Consider the following 26,643-nt stretch of genomic DNA (forward strand, 5'->3'; position numbering starts at 1 on the left):
CCACACCTCCTCCCACACCTCTATCCAAGGCCCTAAAGGAGCTTTCGACATCCATCAAAGTTTTACTTGCACATCCACTAATATCATTTATTGTATCCGTTGCTCCCAATGCGGTCTCCTCTACATTGGGGAGACTGGGCGCCTCCTAGCAGAGCGCTTTAGGGAACATCTCTGGGACACCCGCACCAATCAACCACACCGCCCCGTGGCCCAACATTTCAACTCCCCCTCCCACTCTGCCGAGTTCATGGAGGTCCTGGGCCTTCTTCACCTCCGCTCCCTCACCACCAGACGCTTGGAGGAAGAACGCCTCATCTTCCGCCTTGGAACACTTCAACCCCAGGGCATCAATGAGGACTTCAACAGTTTCCTCATTTCCCCTTCCCCCACCTCACCCTAGTTCTAAACTTCCAGCTCAGTAACTGTCCCCATGACTTGTCCGGACTTGTCCTACCTGCCTATCCCCTTTTCCACCTATCGACTCCACCCTCTCCTCCCTGACCTATCACCTTCATCCCCTCCCCCACTCACCCATTGTACTCTATGCTACTTTCTCCCCACCCCCACCCTCCTCTAGCTTATCTCTCCACGCTTCAGGCTCACTGCCTTTATTGCCCGAAATGTCGATTTCGAAGCTCCTTGGATGCTGCCTGAACTGCTGTGCTCTTCCAGCACCACTAATCCAGAATCTGGTTTTCAGCATCTGCAGTCATTGTTTTTACCTCTAATATAAATGGTGTTGATCCAACAGCAAGAATAGGAAATTGGCCCAGGAGGGGTTAGAGTCAAAGGTTGATGTGTAGTTCTCAGTGGCCATCTACTTGTCCCCCATCAATGTCCCGATTGCCCTACCAATCCCCTGAATGGGAGAATTGGAGTCCCCACCCCAATCCACCAGGTTGGTCTCCCTTATTACTCAGTTGGGAAACCAGCCATCAATCTCACCTGTCAGGAAGGCTGATGATTGGAGAGATGATGGGTTGAGGCATGAAGTGGTGACTGTTGACCACTTCAGGGCTTTGCCTGGTGATGGGCCAATAAGGTCACCCACAGACCTTCTCACGTAGAACTTAATGTGTGAGGTAGCTAGAAGTGAGTATACTTCTCTCTAAGGTCAGTCCACCACATTACCTCCCTTAACCCCTCCAGGAAGGGAAAATTGCACTCTGTGTGCGTGTGATTTAACCATGAGGAAGACACCCCAATTCAGGAGACATGTTGAATTGGTTTGGTAGATAGATTAAATTTAATCTAAGAGAAACATGGGTGATTTGGGAGGAATAATTTGAAGTGGGAGCAGGATGGTATTTCGAACCTAGGTAGTAAAATTGTGGAAGGGGCAGATGTTCATACATGTATGTCTTTAACTACGAAGAGTAACTCAAACCTCAGCTTCAGGGATATAGACGAACAGTAAATTAAACCTATATGAATCATTGGTCAGGCTGTCATCAGAATGTGGTGTGGAGTTTTTGAGGACTCACCATTGAAAATTGCATTATAGTCTTGATGAATGCATTGAAGAGATTTAATAAAATAATGTGATTGAGGCCTCAGGTTTAATATGAGAAGGAATGAACACAATCAAGAAATGCTGTAATAAGGTTCATCAGTTCAAATGTTACAACTTTTCCGAACAAATCCACAATTCTTTCCCATATTGGTATGTTTCTAATCTAACCAGGGAAGAAACTTTTTTTTATTATTTGGTTTGTGAAATCAAATAGGAGAATAGACACTGGAAATGAATTGAGTTTTGGATAAAAATATGAGAAGAAAGTCATGAGTCAAAGGCAAAGATGCTGGACTGGAATAAAGCAAAGTGCAGGTTAAAGCAGTTCTCCTCCAAATTAATTGTGCAGTAGAGCTTGCAAATAGGCTGACTGATCAGCAGTGAGAGATCTTCAAGTAAGAAATAAATAGCGTGCAAAATAAGTAAATCTTTAAGAAGCAAAAGCATATGGAGCAAAATCTTGTAGATGAACTGATTTAAACTGAACTAAAAAGGAGAGATGATAAAATCAGATTCAACAATAAAGACCAGGGAATGGGGAGTAAAGTTAGAAGGCTAAAAAGAAATATATTCAAGCTGAGTAAGTGAAATGTAAGGAAGTCGTTAAAGGTTTCAAAAATACTAGCTATAAGGAAGTTTGAAAAGACTCAGATGGTGGTGACTATCCCTACTAAACCTGGTGTCCTAACAAAGATAATCACATCAATGTTTCACTCAGTTATTAGAGATGATGGTGAGAGTAATAATCCAGTTGTACCGGAGGTGAGGATGGAATAGTTGATAGAGCTAACCATAGAAAAGGTGGGGAGTGGGGGGAACTTTGATCAGAGAACATCTATCTAAACATAAAGTGAGTATATGCATGTCACTGGCTGTACATGATATGCACTTCAGGCTGTCGATAAAAGACCAGGATGAGATCTGAAGAGATGTCTAAGTTTTTCTACATTTTTAAACAATTCTGCTCAATGTGACATGTTTGTCACACAAGAGCAACAGGAAAATAAACAACCTAATTGTAGATCGGTTAAATTTATGTCATCAATGAATAAACTGTGAAAACTCAGAGTAAAATGAGTCATTGTCATCAATCCATCTCCTGACACAATGGACTGCACCTCAAGACTATGTCACATCTGGATTGAAAACTGGGTGTTGTGCTGTAATGACTATCCTTTCAATAACTGCTGCACTTGAAAGTTGTTCATCTGAGCTCAACTAATCTTTGGTCCTTCCAGCAGACTCTGTGTTCCACCATATTGTCTTTTTTTTCTCCTGTGTTTTTCCCATGCCTTTTCTGGCTGTTTGTATCCAAGCACTCCTATTTGAGTGAGGATTTCACATGTTTTGACTCCAATCCTAGACAACTTGAGATTTCACTGACTGGTGTCCTTGTATTGTAGATACAGGCCAGTTATTGGTCTTGTGCTGACAGTGAGCTCAACAGAGAGTAAGGATCTCTGGAGATGGAGCTGTCGTCTATTCGTTCACATGACCCAACCAAAAGGGTCACTGTTAATTCAAGAGAGCAAATACGCCATGGATCCCTGTCCACTGACACATTTCAAGATGCAATATTTTCTCCTGTTAGGAGATGCCCAATATGCGGCAACAGAAATGGAAGCAATTCACCCAATTTTCTTGGCTTGTAGAAGTGTTTTGTGCCTCGTTGTTCTAAAGGAGAGTGCTCAGTGCACAACTCTGTTATAAATGCAGCTTTGTATGTGGTCCACTGTCAATCTCTCAACTGTAACATGATAGCTGTTGTTCTTTTCAGCGTCAAGGGACAGCTTGTTGATAATTGTGGTGGCATGGTGGCTCAGTGGTTACCACTGCTGTCTCACAGTGCTGGGAGTCTAGGTGGGTAGCTTGTTTTCCACAGTTTGGAAAAAAATTCAATGGGCTGAAGACCCAGATGAAGTCACCAAAGACCATGTAGAGTAGCCAGTGTTGTTTGAGGCATTTCTCCTATCACTGCCAAAGCAAAATAAATAATATTACCTGTTAAATTGCTCATTCTGAAGCTGTGCTGAGATTCTCAGATGCATAACACCAGGATCTGCAGCCTATTTAGAACAACACATAATAACCTCATGGTCCTTCACAAGGAGATGCCTCAGCAATTGTTGCAGTTACTGAGACGCCCTTTGTTTTTGGTATCCAAAAACTAGTATTTAAAGTCAAATGTGTAAATGTTCAGAAATTCATGCATTAATCAAGGCCAGTAAGTCTCCATTTAATAAAGAAAGTCATGTTTCACAAATATTTAGTGAAATTTTCCAATGGATTGGGCAAATAAAAGGAGCATAATAGTATAGATAAATTTTAGAAGACATTCAACAAGATGTAACATAAGATGCTTTTTATAAAATTGATCATGTTTAATATAAGGTGTATGCAATGGCATAGCGCAAATTTAATTGACAGACTAATAAGTTAAAGTGTAATGCTCAGACTATAGATGTGTTTGGAACTTATGCAGCTAAAGTATCCCTTTGAGTCCAGTTTTGTTTTCTGGAGCAGTACAAGAAACACAATGTCTGAGTTTGCTAATGCCTAAATAAAGAGCACTCAGACAAACTGTAAGGAGGGCTATCAAGGATTTCGGGAAGGCGAGGATGGACAGGTGGAATGGAAAAACAAGAAATATTTGGTAAAAAGGCAGAAATGCACTTATAGAAAGATATCGAGAGTTATGGATGAATAGAAACTTATTCTTAATCCATCACTTATAGATCAGATAAATAGTAACTTAAAATGCCAATATATTTAACACTTTTATTAACAGGGCAATAGTGAGGATAAAAAAAAAGTACAAAGGAACTTATACAATTGATCCAAATAAATTGTAAATAACATGAAGGAGAGCATTTTATTTATATTCACTCAAGTGATACTAAGGATGGGAAATTATAGTCATGTAAAGGACTTGAGATACTGGGACTAATTTTGTTGAAGTTAAAGAAACCAAGAAAGTATTTCTTAGAATGTTTTAAAATTACAAAGATTATTCAGAGAGTCAATTGGAAAAGCTTGCTTCCTCTGACTGCATTGTTGATGATGATGAAACATTAATTTTAAATTATTTCTGAAAGTGTGAAGAGAGAGACTAAATTATATTACTTTCACAGAGGGTTAAAACAAAGGTAGCTTTGCCTCAGGAAGTGCTTGAGGCTGGTACCATTGCAAGAATTGTATTAAAAATTGAAGAAGAGTAAAACATGGAGTTTTGAGCAGAAATTGCTGCACTGCTGTTAGTTGTGGGCTTCAGCAGTAAAGGACTGGTACAGAATGGACTGAATGGTCTGTCTTTGCACTGTAATTTTTTTTTGTTCCAAAAGTATATGAATGAGGTCAGGAGAATTTTTAAAACATTTGTTTTGGGCTATCAGAATCAATGGTACGAACAGTATTCTCAAGAACATCAAAAATTTGGGCAGGAGTAGGCCACTCATCCCCTGCCAGTCAGTTGATCCTGGCTGGTCTGATGTGGCATCATCAACCTGTCCTCCTAACCCATGACTCCCTTGTCAATCAAAAATCTATTTATAATAGCTTCTGATGGGAATGTGAATACCTATTGCATAAAAGAAATTTAAAAGAAAGGATATGAGAAAAAGGCAGAGAAATGGGATGTAAGCTGCTAGCTCTTTCAGAGAAATGACAAAGGGTGATGGCTGTAAAATTCTGCAATCTAATTAAATGACGTCTGACAGTGCTTGACAAGGGGAGAAACAAATGGAAGACAAAGTAAGGATGAGACACAAAGCATTACTAAAACTCTGCATATCTCAGAGACTTCTGGAGGTAATTTGAGCAAGTGGTTTTGGGACAGAACACAATGTCGGAAAGTCAGCCTTCAACAGAATAATGAGAAGAAGAGTCTTAATCGTCTGGACTCAGGGGTGTGAGTTAGGGTTCTTTTAGCCTGAGAAAGTGTGAAGTTTCTGAGGTACTTGAAAGGATCTTCAATATGATTTTTGAGGCATAATGAGCCAATGAAGCATGATCAGGATGGAGCTGTAGAATGGAAGCTGGATCGTAGAATAGCCTGCTGCCTGAATTTTATGAAAGATAAATGTCATTTTGGAATGCCTGGAAAATATGAAATCTTCAAGGTGTTTGAAGCAATGAAGCAAGTTACAAAGGCAATGGGGTCAGGTCAGAATTCAAGTTGACATTGTCCCGCTAATGGATACCAACATTCTGATGATGGACCACAAGAGAATAAAACGCTTAGCTCTGGGTAAAACAAAAGGAGGATGTATCACAGTTGGACTGAGTATCAGTCAGTCAGCCTCCTGTAGTTAGAATGAAAGCTGCTAACAGAAGCCAAAAGAAGTGACATGATTTATTGGCATTGAGCAAAAAGATTTTTTTCATCTCATCAGTTTATTAAAATAATTGTGTCAGACCATCTGAAAAGTAAATACTCCCTAATACAGCCCTGCAAACTTCAAACATTAGTGTGCTTAAAAGGGACCACATGATGAGCAATCTGCTCATTACTGAATAGTAGGAACATACAGCACTCTGCTGTCATTCATTCTGATATGACCGTAAGCACCATTTTCATGACGTAAAGAACACTAAGGGGTCTCCTCTTTAAAGTTTACTGAAACATTCTTTTCTTGCAATTTTTAATGTATCACAGCACATACGTACCAGGAAAGTGAAAGCTAGGCTATTTACTCTTGTACCATTAGTATTAATTGACAAAGCAACATTCATTTTAAGACAAAAATACATATTAGTAGAAATAGGTTTTATGAGATGGCTTGAAAGAGGCAAGGAAGATAGAGAGGTGAAAAAGTTTAGGGTCAAATCAAATAAGAACTGACAAATCCTTTTTTGTGGTCTACTAATTTACTTCAACCTCCATTCCAGAAAAGCAGCTTCCACTTGACCAGTATGACATTTTTCGTGTGTATCATTAGAACACGGGTCAACAATGTCAATATTTGTTTTTGAAAGTGATCTAATATATCTCTGTGATTTCTAAAGCCAGCTCAATCTTTGTATTTCTCCAGTCCTGGCTGCTTGAACATTTCTGATTTTTATCACTCACCCATTGATGGCCCAAGCTTTTGGCTCCAAAGCTTCTAAGCTCTAAAATTACCTCACTAAATGGCTGGACACTTCTACCTCTCTTACATCCAGGGGTTTACCCCTTAAAGTCAATCTTTTCAAGCTTTTAGTCACCTGTCACAATATCCCTGTTGCTTGGTGTCACATTTTGTCCAATAATGTTTCCACTAATCACCTTCATATGAAATACTGCATTGAAGATACTATATAAAAGCAAGTTGTGTTGAACAAATGTGGGAACAAATATGGGGTTAGGATTTGAACTGTATCCCACAAATCAAACCGTTACTTAGAAATTTCTACTGGCCTGGATTTTCTGATGGTGAGACAATCATTATTATAATGTAGATGGGGTTTATGCATGGGGAACCTGCGGAATCTGTGAAGGAATTGTGCAGAAAATTTGATTTTCCACTGGGCATTCCACTCCCAAAATCTGCATTTAAATTGGAGAATTTGGCTGGTTTCGATAAAATTAAATAAATAGTTACTCAGAAAATGTTAGATGATTAAATACATTGTCTAACACCAGGGCAACAGTTCAATAGGCCCCATACCTCTTTCACACAATCACAACTACATTTCCCCCAAATCCATTACATTACCAGACAATGACTCAAAATTCCCCAAGTGCAAATTCCACCCACCAACCTCCCCAACCACACCTCCCCCCCCAAACCTCCCCCACCCCTTACCCCAACCCCAAGACTGACCTTGCACCTCCTGCTGCCTGAGCCAACATTTTCCATTCTCGCCTCACCCCGCCAAACCTGTTTTCACCCACCCATCCTGACCTACTGTGAATAGAGGTCATAGTTTAACATCTTCTGAAGTTCTGTGCTGTGAAAGAATTGTCAGAATAGAAGAATGGCTCTGCATTTCTGAGGGAACTTGATCAGAATCTCCTCTCAAAAAAAGGAGCTCCCTTCTTCCATTTCAAATAAGAAGGGCAAGAGTGTCAATCTGCACGAGATTGCCACTTTTTGCAAAATACTGCCCATCAGTTAATATCAGCTGATCTTGTGATTTACCTCAGTCTGCTTTTATAATGTGAAGTTAATCCATTTATTTCAATTATTTCAATTTCAATGTGAGTTATATTTTCAAGTAATTTTTAGTTTTGTATGTGTGAATCCACTCTCACTCAACCAGCACCATTCATAAATAAAACTCCTTTGTATCATGGCACTGCCCTAGTGAGAATTCTCAGTCATGGTAACATGTGTTTCAAAGCAAAATCCTTGGCTCACTGTCTGCTGAGACTTCATCCTGAGCTGTTTTTCTTGCCAGTTTGTTTTTTATGTTACCAGTGTTTTGCCATTACCTTCTAGTTTTGGCACAGGGCAAAGAGACAGGCACCAAGTCACCACAGTCAGAGTAGTAATCAATCTGTGCTATTGGTATTCACATAAACTACACACTCCCCCAGCAACTGACTAAGTTTTCCTGCAAACCCACTCCCTCTTCCTGTTCCCAATATTCAGTATCACAGTTTTACTGATTGCAATCTTGCTGAAGTAAAAGAAAGAACACAGATCTGAAAAGTGACAGGTACATGTATACTGAGAAATTTGAGAATGTCAAAAATAGATTTTGTGTGGGTTTGTGTCCCATTTTATTTCTCTCGAAGATTTAGCATCATTAGATGGCTTACGGCTGATGAGAGATTCAGTACTCTAAATATCAAAAATAGAAAGCCTGCCATCCCTTCCTTCATTGTGGCTTTAAGCATGTTGAGCTGCCAGGATTAGTGTAAATAAGTGCGACCAAATGGTTCCTGATGAATAGTGCCCTGAGAGCGTAGGTGCATGAAGACTGTGAAAATATTGGTGTGCAGATTTGTGGGCGGGTGGGCAGGGTGAAAGCAAAATTTTGAAATTTCAGGTAATGTGCGAAGATGCACAACTGATTATTTCTGACAGAGTCACAAAAATCTACAGGGGGCAGCACATGTTGCAGCTTCTTCAGCAACGCTGCAGCACAGGTCTTGAACCTTGCATCTGAAAAAAAACAAAATAAAATGAAATGTAAAGCGATATGAGACTGTATTCATCTAGCAGGATATTTTCAGCAATATCCCCACTTTGTATGGGTTCTCACTGATGCATTCTTGATTAGCTGAGAAGCTTAATTGTTTTTAAGAGAACCATAGGTTATTCAGAACTATCATACTCTGTTATCACTGCTTAAAAATCCTAGAAAAGCTTTCCTTGGGTCTATCAGAAACAAATCAGGAAAATTCATTCCCGCATGTAAAACTTGACACCACATTTTCCGCTGTTGCCTAATCGATCCACATTGGACACAGGAAGATTGCATCTATATATAGGCCACTGAATTTAGCAGTTGAGCAAGGGATATATTACAACATATGCAACTGTCTGAACTAAGAGGATTTTGGGCATCATTTATATCATGTTTTCTCAGTGGATTTGTTTAACAAAGAAAGGACAGGCAATACTACAAGCATAAAATAAATAATAAGGACACTTATATACTACAAACTTATGGCACTGTGGCAAGTCTCTAGCTCTGAGTCAGGAGGCCCTCTGAACAGGTTGTTTGAGAACTATCTATACACCACAATTCTGTCATAAATCCAAGGTTTTTCACAGTTATTGATTTGAATGATTGAAGATATAATATTAACATGAGAATAATATCTATATAATCATTATTTATAATTCATTCTTCAATAAACGTTCAGAACTGAATGGTGGAAAGGTAAAGTGTGGCTCCTTTCACCATGTAGAAAGGGAAGGTTGAAAGTTGAGCTAGATAAATAAATTCCTGATTTACTGGATAGTAATCAGAAGAGACAACCCTGCTGTTTTTGCTTTCTGCCCATACACTGAGGCTAAATAAAGCACAACTACCTGATCATGTAATTTGATCCAGAACAGGCACCCAACCTAACATCATCCTGTTTTGTACAGTTCAGTTAATTTATCGGAGTCACTATTAACCACTGTCTTTCTGTCATTGTTACCAAAGCCCCTTCCTCTCATGCTTAAATATATTTGAAGGAACATTAGGAAGATTGAGAGGCTCAGGTCAATGGGTGATATAAATGTGAAACATAATGTAAACTTCCAAATTAATCTCAACTTTCATACACATCTATTTTAGAAGTGTGAAGATTTTGCTTGAAGAAATTATGAAGTTTCATACTGACATGAGATGATCTCTAAGCCTGATTGATTTTTTTTAACAGTGAAAGGTCAAATTGTGTGCTGTAGATATCTCAAGAATCACAGTTCTATAGATAGAGACATCATAAATATTTTTAAATGGGTGAGAGTTTTAGGGCCAAGATTAAATTCAAATCTGCTGATAGTTGCATGGAGCTGTGGCAAAGGGGGCATGGTCTTCATGGAAAATGTTTTCCAATTGGTTTAAATTACTTTGCAGACTACTGTAATGCTATAATTGTAATTGGAATAGTCAAATGAGGTCTTTGTCTCACGCTGGAGTAAGATTGCTGCCACAATTGTCTTTAGGATCTGTTTATCAAGTCACTTGTCTGTGAGTTATCCCTAAATGCCCAAATCATGCTCAGATGATAGGATTATTGCCCAATTTAGGGCAATGGGTGAGGTTCTTGAAATTAGGGATCCCGTAGGAGACTGTCTATCTAAAGTCAGTAGGAGGATGACATGACAGGGAGATGAGAGAGAAGATGCTTCAACCTTTTCAAATCTAATGTCAAAAATGGCTTTTATACCTGGGCCACCATTTTCACAAGGGCATGGCAGGGCATGAGAAGTAACAGGGCAGTAAAGGCATGGATTCCTGCCTGGTGGCCCGCTGTTCCTATTAATCCCAGGTGGCAGGCATGCCCTCGAAGCCTGCCTGGAGTATCGGTGACCCAATCTGCTACCTTTGAGATCATATCAAGGCATACCACTCATGACTGAAAGCTAAATGGTAAAATCCCCAGTCTATCTCAGACAACAGATGTCAGTAACCTTTTCAGAGTTCAGTTTAACTAACCTGTCAAGGATCAGGAGACAAGTTGGCTCTAATGTCTTTTAAAATTATTTCCAAGCAACCTGTGCAGACATGATATGACACATCGCCCAAGCCCACACCCCTTCCCCAACACCCACCAGTAAAATTGTTCAGGAGCATGGATGGGTTGATAGATAGATGGCATTTTAGCACCCTACTGCCTTCAAACCCATCAACGAGAGAACATTAAATACAGCTCACTGCCTTCAGGAAAGGAGGAACAAGTGTTAAAGTTGCAAACACTGAATGAATTGTTTATTTATCGGTGCATACTTTACTTTTAATTCAGAAACACTGGCAATAACAAGGGGTGCATATTTAAGAATTAAATTTTTGGTCAAAGGACTTTCTTGTGGGTCTGCTCCTGGATGTGACTAACATGATTAGCAACATGACCAAACAGCAGCCAATGGATGATATGCATTGTCCTGATTGTCTGCCTCTCTTCCATGGTTATGTCAGTGCCCAGGTGCTGTTGTATTGGGACCATGTTGTGTCCACTGGCACACTTTCATCTTCTAGTGGGCACTATGGGGCAGGAACGCATAATTTCTGCTCCAAATGGCATTTAAGTTTAGTTTTAAATTTGCTTTGACATTTTGAACTTTTTGTAACAAACCCCCTTTAAGATCATTTAACTTTTAGTTTTGTTTAATTGGTTTAAGTTAAATATGGTTTTCAAACGCGCATTGGAGCAATTTTCCACATGGAAAGGGTTTTGTCTGTGGAAGATAAATGAGATCTGCCCATGTGCCGTCTGGAGTGTTGTGAATAAACCAATGTAAAAGACAAAGCAGCTCATTCCTCTTCCTCTGTCTAATGCTTGTGTACTAAATTAACAGAATGGGGCAGGATTTTTGTGGCAGGATTGGTAGGTTTTCATATTTTGCAGTGGCTAATTAATTATTCAATCTCCTTTATTTTAATATTTTTAGTGATCTAATTCAGAAATTCAGCATATTTGATAGATATGAATAGTTATCATTGTTTTTTTTATGGAATTCTGTTCCTTTATGTTGTGACCTGATTTTGACACTTTTCTCTCATGTTTTTTAACTTCATAACTTTTCAGACTTTAGAACTCAAATTTGTTTATATCATTTCATTTTTGAAAATTCTTTGCAAATTCTAAATTGATTTTTCAAAAAGTAAATACTGTTTTGATGTGTATCTTGGATATGCAGGTGTCTATAATCATTCTCAACTTATCCTGACGTATCGTTATTGTCACCTGCTATTAAATTTAACCAAAATGCCTTGAACTTCATGGCTGTGCAGAAATATGTCAAGAAAAAAATGTGATCTTTGTACACACCAAGAAAAGGGATTATGTCGCTTTGAATAAATGGAGATCAAACCTCTACTTAAATCCAAAAATCCAAATGTGGAATCTATCACATTGTTCCATTAAATACTGCCATCACTTTTTCACATCCTTGTTCACATCTGTGGCTAAAGCAACAAGCAAGTCATTTTTATTTCATTTTGTAACTTTTCAGTTTTAAAATGGTTTCAAATCTTCCATGCACTGCATGAATAAAACATCATGGTGGAAAAAGACTTTGATTAAAGAGGAAATGAGATGATTTTAGTCAATGTATCTCAATTGTGTTGGTGGGATGTTTGAGTTTGGTGCCCTGATAGGATCTGTGCATTGGCCAGCTTGTAGTTCTTGCTCAGTGTGCTCTATCATTCAGATCTTCTATGGCAACATAAATCCATGCCACATTGGGAAGTTAGGATTGTAACTTTCCTAAGCTCAGGAGTAGGCACACACTTTTATTTAACTCCCAGCACAAATTACTCTTCAATTAAGAGGTAACTAATTGCAACATCTTGAATTGTGTGATATTTTCACACAACAGCACACAAAGAATTTGAATCCTTTGTACAGCAAGTTAGACATAGTCCACAAACTTTATATATGAGTTATAAACTGCAGCATAAGTTGCCTATCCTTCTACTCATTGCACTTTCCAATGAAGGCAAGATGCCATTGGCCTTTTTTACTGCATTATCTACCTGCTCTGCGGGTGATCTGTGGACATGCACACCAAGATCCCTCTGCATATCAATATTCCTAAGGGTCCTCCATTCACTGTATAATTTTCACCTGTACTTGATCTTCCAAAATGCATCACCTCACATTTTTCCAGATTAAACTCCATCTGCCATTTTTTTGCCCATGCCTCCTATTGATCAATATCCTGCTGTATCCTCTGACAATCCTCCTCACTATTTGCACCTCCAACAATCTTTATATTTTTTGCAAACTTACTAATTAGACTGGCCACATTTTTCTCCAAATCATTTATATAGACCATGAACTGCAGAGGTCCCAGCATGGATCCCTGTGGAACTAGTCACAACCCTCCATTCTGAAAAGCATCCTTCCACTGCTACCTTCTGTCTCCTATATCTGAGCCAGTTCTTTATCCATCTTGCCAGCTCACCCCTGATACCATGTGAAATCACCTTTTGTACCAGTCTGCTATGAGGGGCCTTGTCAAAGGCTTTACTGAAGTCCATGGAGACAACATCAACTGCTTTTCATCCTCATCTTCATCACTAACTGATTTTCAACATCATCTTCATCACCTCTTCAAAAAACTCGAAATTAGTGAGGCATGGCCTCTCTTGCATAAAACCATGTTGCCTATCACTAATAAGTCCATTTGCTTCTATGCAAATAGATCTTGTCACTGAGAATCTTTTCCAATAATTTTCCTACCAGTGACAAGAGGCTCACAAATCTGCAATTTCCTGGATTCTCCCTGCTACCCTTCTTAAACAATGGGACACTTTGGAGAGGATACAGAAAAGGTTTACCAGGATGTTGCCTGGAATGGGGGATTTTAGCTATGAAGAAAGGTTGGATAGACTAGATTTGTTTTGACTGGAATGCAGGAAGTCAAGAGGCAAATGCTAGAAGTTTATAAGACGATGAATGGCAAGAACAGAGTGGAAAGTATTTGTCTTTTTTCCAGGATGGAGGGGTCAATTACTAGGGTACACAGGTTCAAGGTTCAAGGGGGGATGTTTAAAAGAGATGTGCAAGGCAAGTTTTTCACACAAAGTGCCTGAAATGCACTCCCAGAGGAGGTGGTGGAAGCAGACACAATAGCAACAACAAAGAAGCATCTGGACAAATACACGAATGGAAAGGATACAGATCCTATAAATTAGATTACCTACAGTATGGTAAAAGGCCCTTCAGCCCAACAAGTCCACACTGACCCTCCAAAGAGTAACCTACCCTGATCCATTTCCCTCTGACTAATGCAATGGTTAATTTAGCATGGCCAATTCACCTGGCCTGTGGGAGAAAACCAGGAAACCCACACAGACACAGGGAGAATGTGCAAGCTCCATACAGGCAGTTACCCAATGCTAGAATCAAACCCAGGTCCTTGGTGCTATGAGGTAGCAGTGCTAACCACTGAGCTACCATGCTACGCTGTAACTGAGGATAGTTTTCAGATAGAGGTGCAAAATATATTGGTGTGGGCTTGGAGGGCTGAAAGGCCTGTTTCTGTGCTGTATTGTTCTTTATTATCAGACAGAACATGAAAGCGAGATACTTGATTCAGCTGATGATTACACTACAGGAGGAATGAAACAATGGCTTTAAAATTTGGCTCCGTAGCACCCATGCTTACACCATTATGATTGCAGTTTAGGGCCAAAAGGAAATAGTGCCACATATTCATGTTTTTGGTGCTAGCTACTCTGGAAATTGTTCTGGAATTAATAGTGCAGCCCTCACAAGAACGCAGAGCAATCAAACTATGCCAATATCTCTAAATCTGATTTCACCCTAGCAATGCCAGTTTTGACCTCAACGCTCAAGCTAATGCCCTTTCTTAATCTAGCCCTTACATTCAGCAAGAGCAAGGGCCCCAAATGCCTCCCTTCTCAGCCCTTCAGCATCCAAAACTGCCCATGCTATTTAAAGGCAATCATCAACCACTTTTAGACTGGTTCTTATTTTTAATTAGTACAAATGCTTTGTAGTTTGTCATACTCTCGATAATTGCTGACATCTGCAAGGAGTGATGTGGCATGCACAGAAGGCTTTGGTCCTCAGCATCACATATCATGGCAACAATCATGATGCCATTATTCTATGGTAGTCTTATGTCGTCTGCATTTCCACTATCCTTGATAAAGAGTGGCAAGAGGTTGGCTAGGGCTAAACTCTGACCATTGAGCTTATGAGGTAAAAACAATGACTGCAGATGCTGGAAACCAGATTCTGGATTAGTGGTGCTCGAAGAGCACAGCAGTTCAGGCAGCATCCAAGGAGCTTTGAAATTGACATTTCAGGCAAAAGCCCTTCATCAGGAATAAAGGCAGTGAGCCTGAAGCGTGGAGAGATAAGCTAGAGGAGGGTGGAGGTGGGGAGAAAGTAGCATAGAGTATAATAGGTGAGTGGGGAAGGGGATGAAGGTGATAGGTCAGCAAGGAGAGGGTGGAATGGATAGGTGGAAAAGGAGATAGGCAGGTAGGACAAATCTGGACAAGTCATGGGGACAGTGCTGAGCTGGAAGTTTAGAACGAGGGTGAGGTGGGGGAAGGGGAAATGAGGAAACAGTTGAAGTACACATTGATGCCCTGGGGTTAAAGTGTTCCAAGGCGGAAGATGAGGCGTTCTTCCTCCAGAGGTGGTCGTGAGGGAGCGGCGGTGAAGGAGGCCCAGGACCATCCCCCCAGACCTCCCCCTCACTGAGGACGAACGATCAGTCCTCAGCAAAGGACTCACCTTCATCCCCCTCCGTCCACGCATCAATGAATTTAATACACGCCGTGACGTCGAACAATCCTTCCGTCACCTCCGCCTCCAAGCTTACTTTCACAATCGGGATTCCCACCCACCTTCCGAGGACCCCTTCGCCCACCTCCAATACAATACATCCAACTGGACACCCCGCGCTGGCCTGTTACCTGCCCTCGACCTCTTCATTTCCAACTGCCGCCAGGACATTAACTGCCTCAACCTGTCTACCCCTTTCCCCCCCTCCAACCTCTCACCCTCACAACGCACAGCCCTCCAATCCCTCTGCTCCAATCCCAACCTCACCATCAAGCCAGCGGATAAAGGCGGCACAGTGGTAGTCTGGCGCACTGACCTCTACACCGCTGAAGCCAAACGCCAACTCGAGGAACCTCTTCCTACTGCCCCCTCGACCATGACCCCACCCCCATCACCAAACCATCATCTCCCAGACCATACAGAACCTCATCACCTCAGGAGATCTCCCACCCACAGCTTCCAACCTCATAGTCCAGGAACCCCGCACTGCCTGGTTCTACCTCCTTCCCAAGATCCACAACCCTGACCAGCCTGGCTGACCCATTGTCTCAGCAGGCTCCTGCCCCACTGAACTCATCTCTACTTACCATGACACTGTCCTAGTCTAGGAACTCCCCACATACATTCGAGACATCACCGACGCCCACCACCTCCTCTAAAACTTCCGTTTCCCCGGCCCTCAACGCCTCATCTTCACCATGGATATCCAATCCCTCTACACCTCCATCCGCCATGACTAGGACCTCCAAGCCCTCCATTTTTTCCTCTCCAGACGTCCCCAACAGTACCCTTCCACCGACACTCTCATTCGTTTGGCCGAACTGGTCCTCACACTTAACAATTTCTCCTTCAAATCCTCCCACTTCCTCCAGACCAAAGGGGTAGCCATGGGCACATGTATGGGCCCCAGCTATGCCTGTCTCTTTGTTGGCTACGTAGAGCAGTTGATCTTCCGTAATTACACTGGTACCACTCCCCACCTCTTCCTCCACTACATTGATGACTGCATTGGCGCCACCTCGTGCTCCCGCGAGGAGGTTGAGCAATTCATCAACTTCACCAACACATTCCACCCTGACCTTAAATTTACCTGGACCATCTCTGACACCTCCCTCCCCTTCCTGGACCTCTCCACGACCGACTTGACACTGACATTTTTTACAAACCCACCGACTCCCACAGCTACCTGGATTACACCTCTTCCCACCCTACCTCTTGCAAAAATGCCATCCCGTATTCCCAATTCCACCGCCTCCGCAGTATCTGCTCCCAGGAGGACCAGTTCCACCATAGGACACACCAGATGGCCTCCTTCTTTAGAGACGGCAATTTCCCTTCCCACGTGGTTAAAGATGTCCTCCAACGCATCTCGTCTAAATCCCGCACCTCCGCCCTCAGACCCCACCCCTCCAACCGTAACAAGGACAGAACGCCCCTGGTGCTCACCTTCCACCCTACCAACCTTCGCATAAACTAAATCATCCACCTACATTTCCGCCACCTCCAAACAGACCCCACCATCAGGAATATATTTCCCTCCCCACACCTTTCTGCCTTCCGCAAAAACCGTTCCCTCCATGACTACCTGGTCAGGTCCACACCCCCCTACGACCCACCCTCCCATCCTGGCACTTTCCCCTGCCACCACAGGAACTGTACATCCGGCGCCCACACCTCCTCCCTCACCTCTATCCAAAGCCCTAAAGGAGCCTTCCACATCCATCAAAGGTTTACCTGCACATCCACCAAATATCATTTATTGTATCCGTTGCTCCCGATATGGCCTCCTCTACATTGGGGAGACTGGGTGCCTCCTAGCAGAGCGCTTTAGGGAACATCTCCGGGACACCCGCACCAATCAACCACACCGCTCCGTGGCCCAACATTTCAACTCCCCCTCCCACTCAGCCGAGTACATGGAGGTCCTGGGCCTCCTTCACCTCCGCTCCCTTACCACCAGACGCCTGGAGGAAGAACGCCTCATCTTCCGCCTTGGAACACTTTAACCCCAGGGCATCAATGTGTACTTCAACTGTTTCCTCATTTCCCCTTCCCCCACCTCACCCGAGTTCCAAACTTCCAGTTCAGCACTGTCCCCATGACTTGTCCGGACTTGTCCTACCTGCCTATCTCCTTTTCCACCTATCCACTCCACTCTCTCCTCCCTGACCTATCACCTTCATCCCCTCCCCCACTCACCCATTGTACTCTATGCTACTTTCTCCCCACCCCCACCCTCCTCTCGCTTATCTCTCCACGCTTCAAGCTCACTGCCTTTATTCCTGATGAAGGGCTTTTGCCTGAAACGTCAATTTCGAAGCTCCTTGGATGCTGCCCGAACTGCTGTGTTCTTCCAGCACCACTAATCCAGACATTGAGCTTATGACTCTCGTCCACAATTCGACCAAAAATGCATCATCAAGGAAGAGACTGTGTAAGTAAGCAATGCTTTTACTGCCAAAAGCACTCTGAAGAAACTCTCCTGAACTATCTCAGGACTGTCCCACAATAATTCATGGCCTGCATTATCAGAATCATGAGGGTACATTGGCAGCTACCATGGTACATGATGAACAGTTAAGAAGGAGGAGGCAACCAACGCAGTCACTTGTGGCCAAACCATCAGTGATTTTGTCTGGTTGTGATACCGATAACTCCACCTGAATTCCCCATTCAACTGCTATTCCACACCTTGGCAGATATGTGGAGTGAGAGAAGCAGAATTAACATGTGAGTTTGCTATAACTCTTCTTTAAAACTTTGTCGATCTTCATTATTGTTCTTAAGAAGAATCATACCAGAATCAAAACAGCAACTCTGTTTCTCTCCATACATACCTTCAGACTGGCTGAGTTTCTCCAGCATTCTTTGTGTTTTGTTTCAGATTTCCAGAATCCACAATATCTTTCCTTTGATTCACACTGTCCTTTCCCTTTCTAGCCATTACAGTGTCAAGTTAACTATGATTTTGAAATGAGAAAAATTGCAAGATTAACCATGTAAGTCATATTTCAAACAAAGGTTAGTTTAATCACCCTTTTGCATTCTCCTTGTGCCTCACTTTTATGCATCTTTAGCATCCCTAGAACAGCTAGTTTGTGTTATCATAGTGGCTGCAGCATGGCTGGTGAAAATTGCAGTTGGTGATACTGTAGGTGGCCTACAGGGTGATGTGGAACAGCACTAGGACTGGAAAGGTTGACTTCAGTTGTTATCATCTGAACAATGACTGATTGCCAGCAATACAGAGAACACTGGCAGAATGGCAATGGTAAAAGGAAGAATGCTGTCATCGGAAGGAGGGCAGCATTGCCATCCTTCTCGGAGTTGATGTCATTCCCTCAGGACATCTCTCAACCATCCTTGCGGTATTTCAGAGGACAGATTGTTGAACGACCATGGGATCCTCCAAGCTCCTCTGAAGATTTGTGGGAAGCCAAGATGGTAGCCGTTTGAGCCTGCATGGCATGGAGCTGTACTTATGAGCCTTTGATCTGAGCTTCCATTGTAGCAGTCAAGGGTTGCATGGCTTGTGTTTCATTCAGAATGGAAGTTGAGACCTCAGACATCGACTCATAGGTTGGTAAGGTATTTGAGTCTGTTCATGGAATTTGCTAGAACATCTGCAGTGGAAAGCATGAGCCCCAGATTCTGTACAGAGTCATGTGCAAGTTTGGTGCTGGACTTAACAGCCACCACAGGCTTTCTGGCAGGTCATTTAATGACATTACTGTTTGTGTGTGTATGTCTACCTGTCAGCCCTTTACTATATTCTGCTTGCTCAAAGTCCTCTGAACCGAACATACGTGCACCCTTGCCCTCTAACAAAGAACTGTACTGGCATCTCATCGCTCCTTTTACCCACTACCCTGGCTGTGGGCCATTGGTACTTGCTGTTGAAAGATCTGACAACAAAGCTACCATCTAGTGTACTTACCATGTGAATATCTGAGTTGGTGGCTGAATATGTGAGTTCAAGTGATAGTGTTTCTTCTTCTTCAGTCTCTTCTTCCTCTTCCATTTCTTATTCCTGTGCCGTTGCTCAGCCAAATTGAGAGTGTCTGAAAGGAAAAAGGCACAGGGTAGGCGGAGGTGAAGAAATGCTTCCACCTTTAGATTGTAGACTGAGGGATGACTGAAGAAGATTAGGTGTGTGGAGGAAGATTTGCTATGAGAAACCATAATCTTTAATGGTTTCATGCTTGCTCCTGGCCACAACCTAAGTCAAAGCCACACTAATCATGGTGAATAACTTTTCCACTTCTCGGATGAGAACACGCAGCTTGTTCTGTACCCATTATTTGCTGCTGTCTATGGGTCGTGTGTCTCCTTGAACTGCAAGTGAGGAGGAGGTGCCTCACTGAGAGTGGTGCTATGTATTTCAGTGATGTGCTTATGATGGTTGAATTGCTGGCTGTTTGTGCAAGCTGTGGGTGTGCAGTTCTGATTTCAGCAATGCTAACTGTGGGAAGGTGATATGAAAGTATGAATATGAGAGGATGATTCATGATTGATGGAGATTGTTGGTTGGTGAAAAGAAAGGTGAAAGTTTTGGTAAATTGAGCACAGTGTGATTCTAATGGCAGATGTTTAGATAGGGCATTCAAAGATTCATTCACCGACCTTGTATCATTGTGTAAGGTCGTTAAACTTCTTGTGGCGCTGCATCCATGCCTTCCAGGACTCAGAACTACATGACGTGATTTTCATTTTTATTTCTCTCTTTGAGTTTATCTCCTGCACCATGATCTTCATTACATAGACAACCTTGGAGCATAATCTTAGCTATGTTGTGCCCTTCTCAGTTGAAACATGCTTTTAAAGTGTCCTCCAGTATCTGCCCCAATAAAATTAACTCCCCTTTAATAATTACAGGCAGATTTTAGTCTAGCTGGAAGTCATGCTAACCATTCACTGTTTTAAATTCCTGATGAAATGTGCAGTCACTCAACAGAGCATACAGCACTGGTTGCATGCTGCAATCATGTCTATGTGTAGGCAGCACAAAGTTTGCATGCTGCTTGGTAAGGTAGAAAAAGACTTTGGTTAACGCTTCGCTATTGTCCCTTAATCTATTTTCAGGGGCTATTCAAAATTTCCCTTGGAATTTTTCTGACTTTATAATTCACAATATCAATTTTAAATTCCAAAAGCTGAGATCAATGTAATATTTCAAAGCCAGTTCGTGACATGGCCTGAGAAACAATAGTTTGAAAAGACTTCTGTCTTTTTATTTTGTGTCACAGATTTACATTTATTCTAATCATGCATTGTAGATAAGAGTAAGAGCCTATTATGGTCAGGCCTAATGTAAGGCAGATGACAGATTTTACTTTTGTGTCTCTGTATTCATTCAGCCTGTCATTGGAGCCCTTCTCCTGTCATAAAAGGATATGACCTGGTGCCAGTGCAGTTTATTTTGCCTGAAAAAATACTGTTGTTTCTATTTATAGTTAATGATTAATATTGTTAACTAAGTTTCAACATCTTTTTTGAAACCAGAATGTTAATGCCTAATTTCTGATTGTTTGCAGGTCGTTATGGCTGAATTTTGCTTCACCCTGAGGTATTTCCATTTGAACTAAATAAGTTATGTTATAAGAAATGTAATGCATGGTTAACAGTCAATTATTCCCTTCTCTTACAAAATACAAAGCACTTCTGAGATAGATTTATCTTCAAACAATGAACCTGAGTCCTGAGAATTGCACTGTTTTGATTATTATTCTTAAATATTTTACTGTTTCTGTGGGTTTGAAATAGAGCCACATTTTCTTTTTGCTCCCTGTTTTGTTCAGATCTGTTTCTTTTCCTTCTCCTTTAATTTCCTGTCTTGAAGATGTTGGTATGGTTCTGTAGGCACTAGTCTGCTTTTAAGTGGCTGTTCTGTCTTTAAGGTTATAAGTAGTAAGTGTCGGTGGGCTCTTTGTATTTAAAATCTATTAAAGCTACATCTGAAATATTCATTTCCAACAAGGATCACAAGATAGCTATGAGGTTTGATAGTGTGGACTCTCAAGCTCATACCCTTTTTGCAGACTCAACACACACTTTGATTAAAATTTGAAACCCCTTTGTGGCCTTTCAAGATCATTGCAATATTGTCAATGCATTTATGCCAAAAGAGGAGCTGTAAGGTAACTCATTGACAATTATTTCCATATTTTTCTTAAATTGAGAACACCATTTTAACATGAAAACTGATTACTGAATAAAGTCAAAAATAGCACTTAGCTCACCAAACAATGCAAACACTTTGCACGGTTTTATGTTTTTACCCAAGACCACTTATATAAAGGAATCAAAAATTACTACTTCAGCTGTAAAGTTGACCTAAATATTCTCTGACTGAAAATGTCCCCTCTGGTAACTAATTGGTACTATCAGTGTTACTGAGTATAACTTTAATTATTTATTTATTTAGGTCTACCAGCTAATTTAATATGAATATTTATTTTTATAACAGAAGCAAAATACTGTGAGTGTTGGAAATCTGAAACACAAAGAGAGAATGTTGGAGAAACTCAAAAGTTCTGATGGCACTTGTGGAGAAAGAAACAGATTTAAAGTTTTGAGTCCAGTATGACTCATCAGAATCTAAAGAGGTTGGAAAATGGGTTTTCTGTGTGAAAATAAATTTAAAAATGACATTTTCCAGCATTTTTCAAAACTCTGTTTCCCTTTCCATAGATGCAGCCATACCTATTGAGTTTCTTCAACATTTTCTGTGTTTGTCTCACTCACTTTTCTTAGGTCAATAGAGTTCTGATGTACATTGTGGATTGAATTGAGCAAAGGGAACCTGCTCACGAGCATTAAAATAACAGAAAAATACTGCAGATGCTATAACTCCAAAATTAAAAACTGAAAATGTTAGAAATATTCAGCAAGCATTCTCAGAGTCACAAAACTAATGTTTCACATTGAAAATAATTTTAGTGCTGGTGACTATGTTTGATTTAAGGAAATTTAGGCCTCTGTAAATACTTCCTTAACCCAGGATCCTGCACAGATTAGGCTATCCATATTCTAAATTACATGGATGTGAACCTATCAAGACCTATGTCTGCACATTAATTTTCCAAACGTTATAAAATGTCTTCTTGGATAATTTTAATGCCACCTCCTTTTTTGAGGACAAACTCTCTGTAGTCTCAGCTATTTCCTGATTACTGTAAGTCTCTGCAGATGTGTCGCTGTCTTGTTCAGCATGAGATTAGCTATTTAATTGCCAGTGTCACATATTACTCTGGTGTTTTGTGATTCCAGGAATGATAATATAAATATTATGTCTATTGCAACAGTTAATTATGTCCCTTTAGAGTATTTCCGATCTAGTTTCAATGATAGTGCAGAACATCTTCCTTTATGATAGAGCTAGCAGGGTTCTCTAGGATGATCCATGAAGATAATTGTTTCACTTTCTAACAAACCACTGGTACCTTTGTTGTTATACTTTTATAACTATTATTTATGTTAGAATGCCTTCATTCTCCAGCCACATTTAATATTTAAATGTTACGTTTTACCAGAGTATTGTCTCCTTTTGGCACAGTTAAGTTCAGTGACTAGCTTAGAATGAAATTCAATCGTTCTATAAAGTTTCTTCTGGAGACTCCAAGTGCATATATCGCAAAAAGAACTGCTGTAAAAAGCAGCTGAAAGCTTGAAGGCTTATCTCAAGAGAGCTATAGTATAAAGTGGAAGAAGTTGTGATTTTTTTATATTCAAGTGTATTATCATATTTTGTATACCAGGCAAATTAAATGTTATAAAATGGAATCTGAAATATTATTGAAGATTCTTACACACTCAATGAAGAGCATGGGAACTTTACAAAAAGCATCTGTAATAAGCCAGCACAGCTACTAAATATCAGGGCAAGGATTCCAGAAATGCATCTGATAGTAATTTACAATATTGTTGTTACTAAATTCCTTAGGAGCAACTCTTTTTAACACTATTTTGCTTCTGAAAATGGTTCTAGTTGTGAAGATTTCTAATTGGATTCTGTAGCTTAAATTTTTCTTTCACCAAACAAAAGATCAGAAGGTCAGCCTCATTTTAAAGGTTCAATTTGATGAAAAATAAATCAATTAAAGCATATTTAATTTTGAACTGAAATTAGATCTTCAACACTTTCAATCACCATCACCCTTTTCAATAACGCGCTAAATCCAGTGATTCTTATTGTTAACTCAAAAGGGTGTTGAAGTAGCTCCTTCAGGTATGCATGGTCTCATATTAATATGACAGTACAATATGGATTGGATGGAATCAATTCTCAAACCTAAAACAATTCAGAATATGGCCAGTTAAGATTTATTTAAAGGTTCATTGAATTATTTAAAACAAAATGATTGTAATGTACAATTTTTATTGAATATCTTAGTTCCCCAGATTCTCAATGGATACATGCAATAATATTGAATTTGAGTGATAAGCTAGGAATGAATTCTTATGTCTCTTCCACATTTTGTCAGTCTAACATAGACAATATTACTATTACTAGTCACGAAATGAGTAAAAACTGTTAAGATTCATATTTCTGACCATAGTCTAGCTTGTATGTGTATGTATTAGAGTGTCTCAATTATGATTTCTCTTCCTCGTTGATTAGCAAGTCTGCCAACAGTCACTGTCCAATACATCTTTGTTGTGGTTCTGTTCGCCGAGCTGGTTCACAGAACCACAACAACGAGCACCCGAGCTACAAATCTTCTCACAAACCTTGAATACATCCTTGTGCCTATGGAACTAAACACTACACAAGTGTCTGCTTACAGGAGAGAAGAGATGGGGAGAAAATTTTGGAAAATATTTGATTTTTTCTTGTTTATTATTGAATTCCGTGTTAATAATTTGTTTATAATATGATAGTGATGTTGAAATAATTTGAGTAGATATTACTTGGCAGCAAGTGAAATTTCAAGTAGACCTCAGGAAACCACAAAAAGTTCTCGTACACCTATTTGGATCAATGTTGTTGTATTGCGTGCTACTTAGGGGAGAGGAAGACTGTTTCAGAACATTGAAAATGAATGTGGATAAGTTTGCAACTCAAAAACTGAGGCTTGTTTATCTGCAAAGGAAAGATGGTAACTTTTTATAAATGAAGTTTTTTTTATAGTACAACAATAACTAGACTAGAAAAGTACTTAATTGGCTGTAAATCAATTTGAGATGCCCTCAGAGTGTGAAAAGAGCTATATAAATATAATTTATTTCTTTATTCTTGAAACAGAAAGCAAGGGAGCTGAAGCAATTATATTTGGGTATCTGTGAGTTTAAGATCAAGTAATGCCCATTTGAAACTTTGTGATTCAAAATAAGTTCAGCAACCAATCATATATAAGTTAACCATGATCTAGCAAGAGCTATAAATGAACTGTTCAGAAAATAGACAGTTAGCATTGGCAATCACAGAATGATGACAGAATATCTGCTTCCAGCCTAACGATCATAAGCAAACAGTAAAACTGCCATTTCTACACATCAGTTCACAGAGATATGTTGCAGGATGATTTTTGAGATGGGGCAGAAAGAAAATAGATAAATCAGAATAGACAAACAATCAGGCATTCTATGGAGACATTTGAAGGTGTGGTCAAAAATATTGACGAAAAGACGTGTACATACAAAAGAAGAGAAGTAGACCATTCAGCCTCTCAAGCCTACTCTGCTATTCAGTAAGATCTAGAATGGAGCTGATTGTAATCTCAAATCTGGATTCTTATCGACCAATGATAGTCTTTCACCTCTTACTTAATCGCAATCTATTCAGCTCTGCCTTAGAAATATTCAAGGTCTCTGCTTCCTCTATCTTTTCTGGAAAAGACCAAAAAATCACCACCTTCTGAGGTTTGTTTTTTGCATAATCTCTGTTTTAATTGGTGACTCCTAACTTTTAAATAGTAACCCCCAGTTCTAGTTTCTCCCACGAGAGGACACATACTTTCCATTTCTGCCCTGTCAAGTCCCTTCATGATCTTACAAAGTTATGAGGAAGTTTTCAAAAGCAGAGAGTTTTTAACAGAAAAAAGGCCCTCAGAGACAGGTTCTCAAGTTAAAATCAAATTGAACCATGGTTCCATCATGGGCAAAGGGAGGAAAACACCAGACTGTGAAGACTGAAGGGTGCATAACAATATGAGAGTACAAACTTTTTGGGTTGCCATATAGAGCACAGTTACCTGTATCAGTACTCTGTGTTTTGCCTTATTTGTTGCATTGGTGGATATTTACATGTACAGCTAAGTGTCAACCTGTTAGTATTGCAATAAAATAAATGACATCAATAACCTTGCAGAATTTCTGTATAATTGACAAATGAATTTCAAGACAAGTGTATAATGGCATGTATTTAGTGAAATAAGTAACTCAGATCCATTCCCCTTGGAAGATGTAACTGAATCTGATTGAATCTGAGTGATTTGGGAGTACTAATTTACAAATCATGAATAGTTGTGATGTAGGTTAAGAACACCATGATAAAAGAAAGCAAATAAAGTACTACTGATCACTGCTGGAAGGATTTGGAGTGCTGTCCACCTATGAGCATACCAATCTGGAACAGAATAAACCATTCAGCACTTTGAGCCAGCTGTGACATTCAACAAGATTGTGGCTTTTATGTTTTTGTTACAACTTCCACATTACCATCTACCCTGATAATCTTTGATTCCCCTGCCTATCGTGAATCTCTCTAGCCCTGTCTTAAACATTACCTTGCCTCCATTGCTTTCTGAGGCAGAGAGTTCCAAAAATGCGTAGTCTTCTGAGAGAAATGGATTCTCCTAATCTTTGACCTAAAATGGTGATCCCAATTTGAAATTAGCATCTCCTTGGTCTGGACTCCTTCAACAGCTATGAAATCTTTTCCGTGTCCACCCTGTTAAGATCATTCAGCATGTTATAAATGTTAATCAAATCGCCTCTTGCCATCCTGAACTCTAAAGTCAAAACAACCTCAGCCAGTCCAATTTGCTCATCGAAGTATCAGCCTGACAAACCACCTTTTAAATGACAGCAATGTGCAGTTCTGGAATCCATTTTATAAATAGTATAGGTACATTTAAACTCATGAGAGAGACACTAGTAAGAGTAAGGTGGGAGGCGGCTCATACAGAGCATTCAGCAGATGGGCCAAATGGATTTTGACACTGTAATTTTATTGTAATCTTTCCTCCCATCCCGCATAGTTCTGAAATAAGTTGTA

The 26,643-nt window shown here is 40.3% G+C and overlaps 1 protein-coding gene across 1 annotated transcript in view; it reads left to right on the forward strand.

The window, feature by feature from the left end:
- Positions 1–26,643, forward strand: part of LOC140487787 (receptor-type tyrosine-protein phosphatase delta) — a 2,436,480-nt gene that overhangs the window by 1,810,922 nt on the left and 598,915 nt on the right. Inside the window, exon 8 of the mRNA XM_072587053.1 lies at positions 20,960–20,991. The gene's annotated coding sequence lies outside the window, so the exon portion shown is untranslated. The remainder of the gene's footprint in view (positions 1–20,959; positions 20,992–26,643) is intronic.

Source organism: Chiloscyllium punctatum, chromosome 2, assembly GCF_047496795.1.
Source record: "Chiloscyllium punctatum isolate Juve2018m chromosome 2, sChiPun1.3, whole genome shotgun sequence".
In the NCBI taxonomy this organism is placed as follows: Eukaryota; Metazoa; Chordata; class Chondrichthyes; order Orectolobiformes; family Hemiscylliidae; genus Chiloscyllium; species Chiloscyllium punctatum.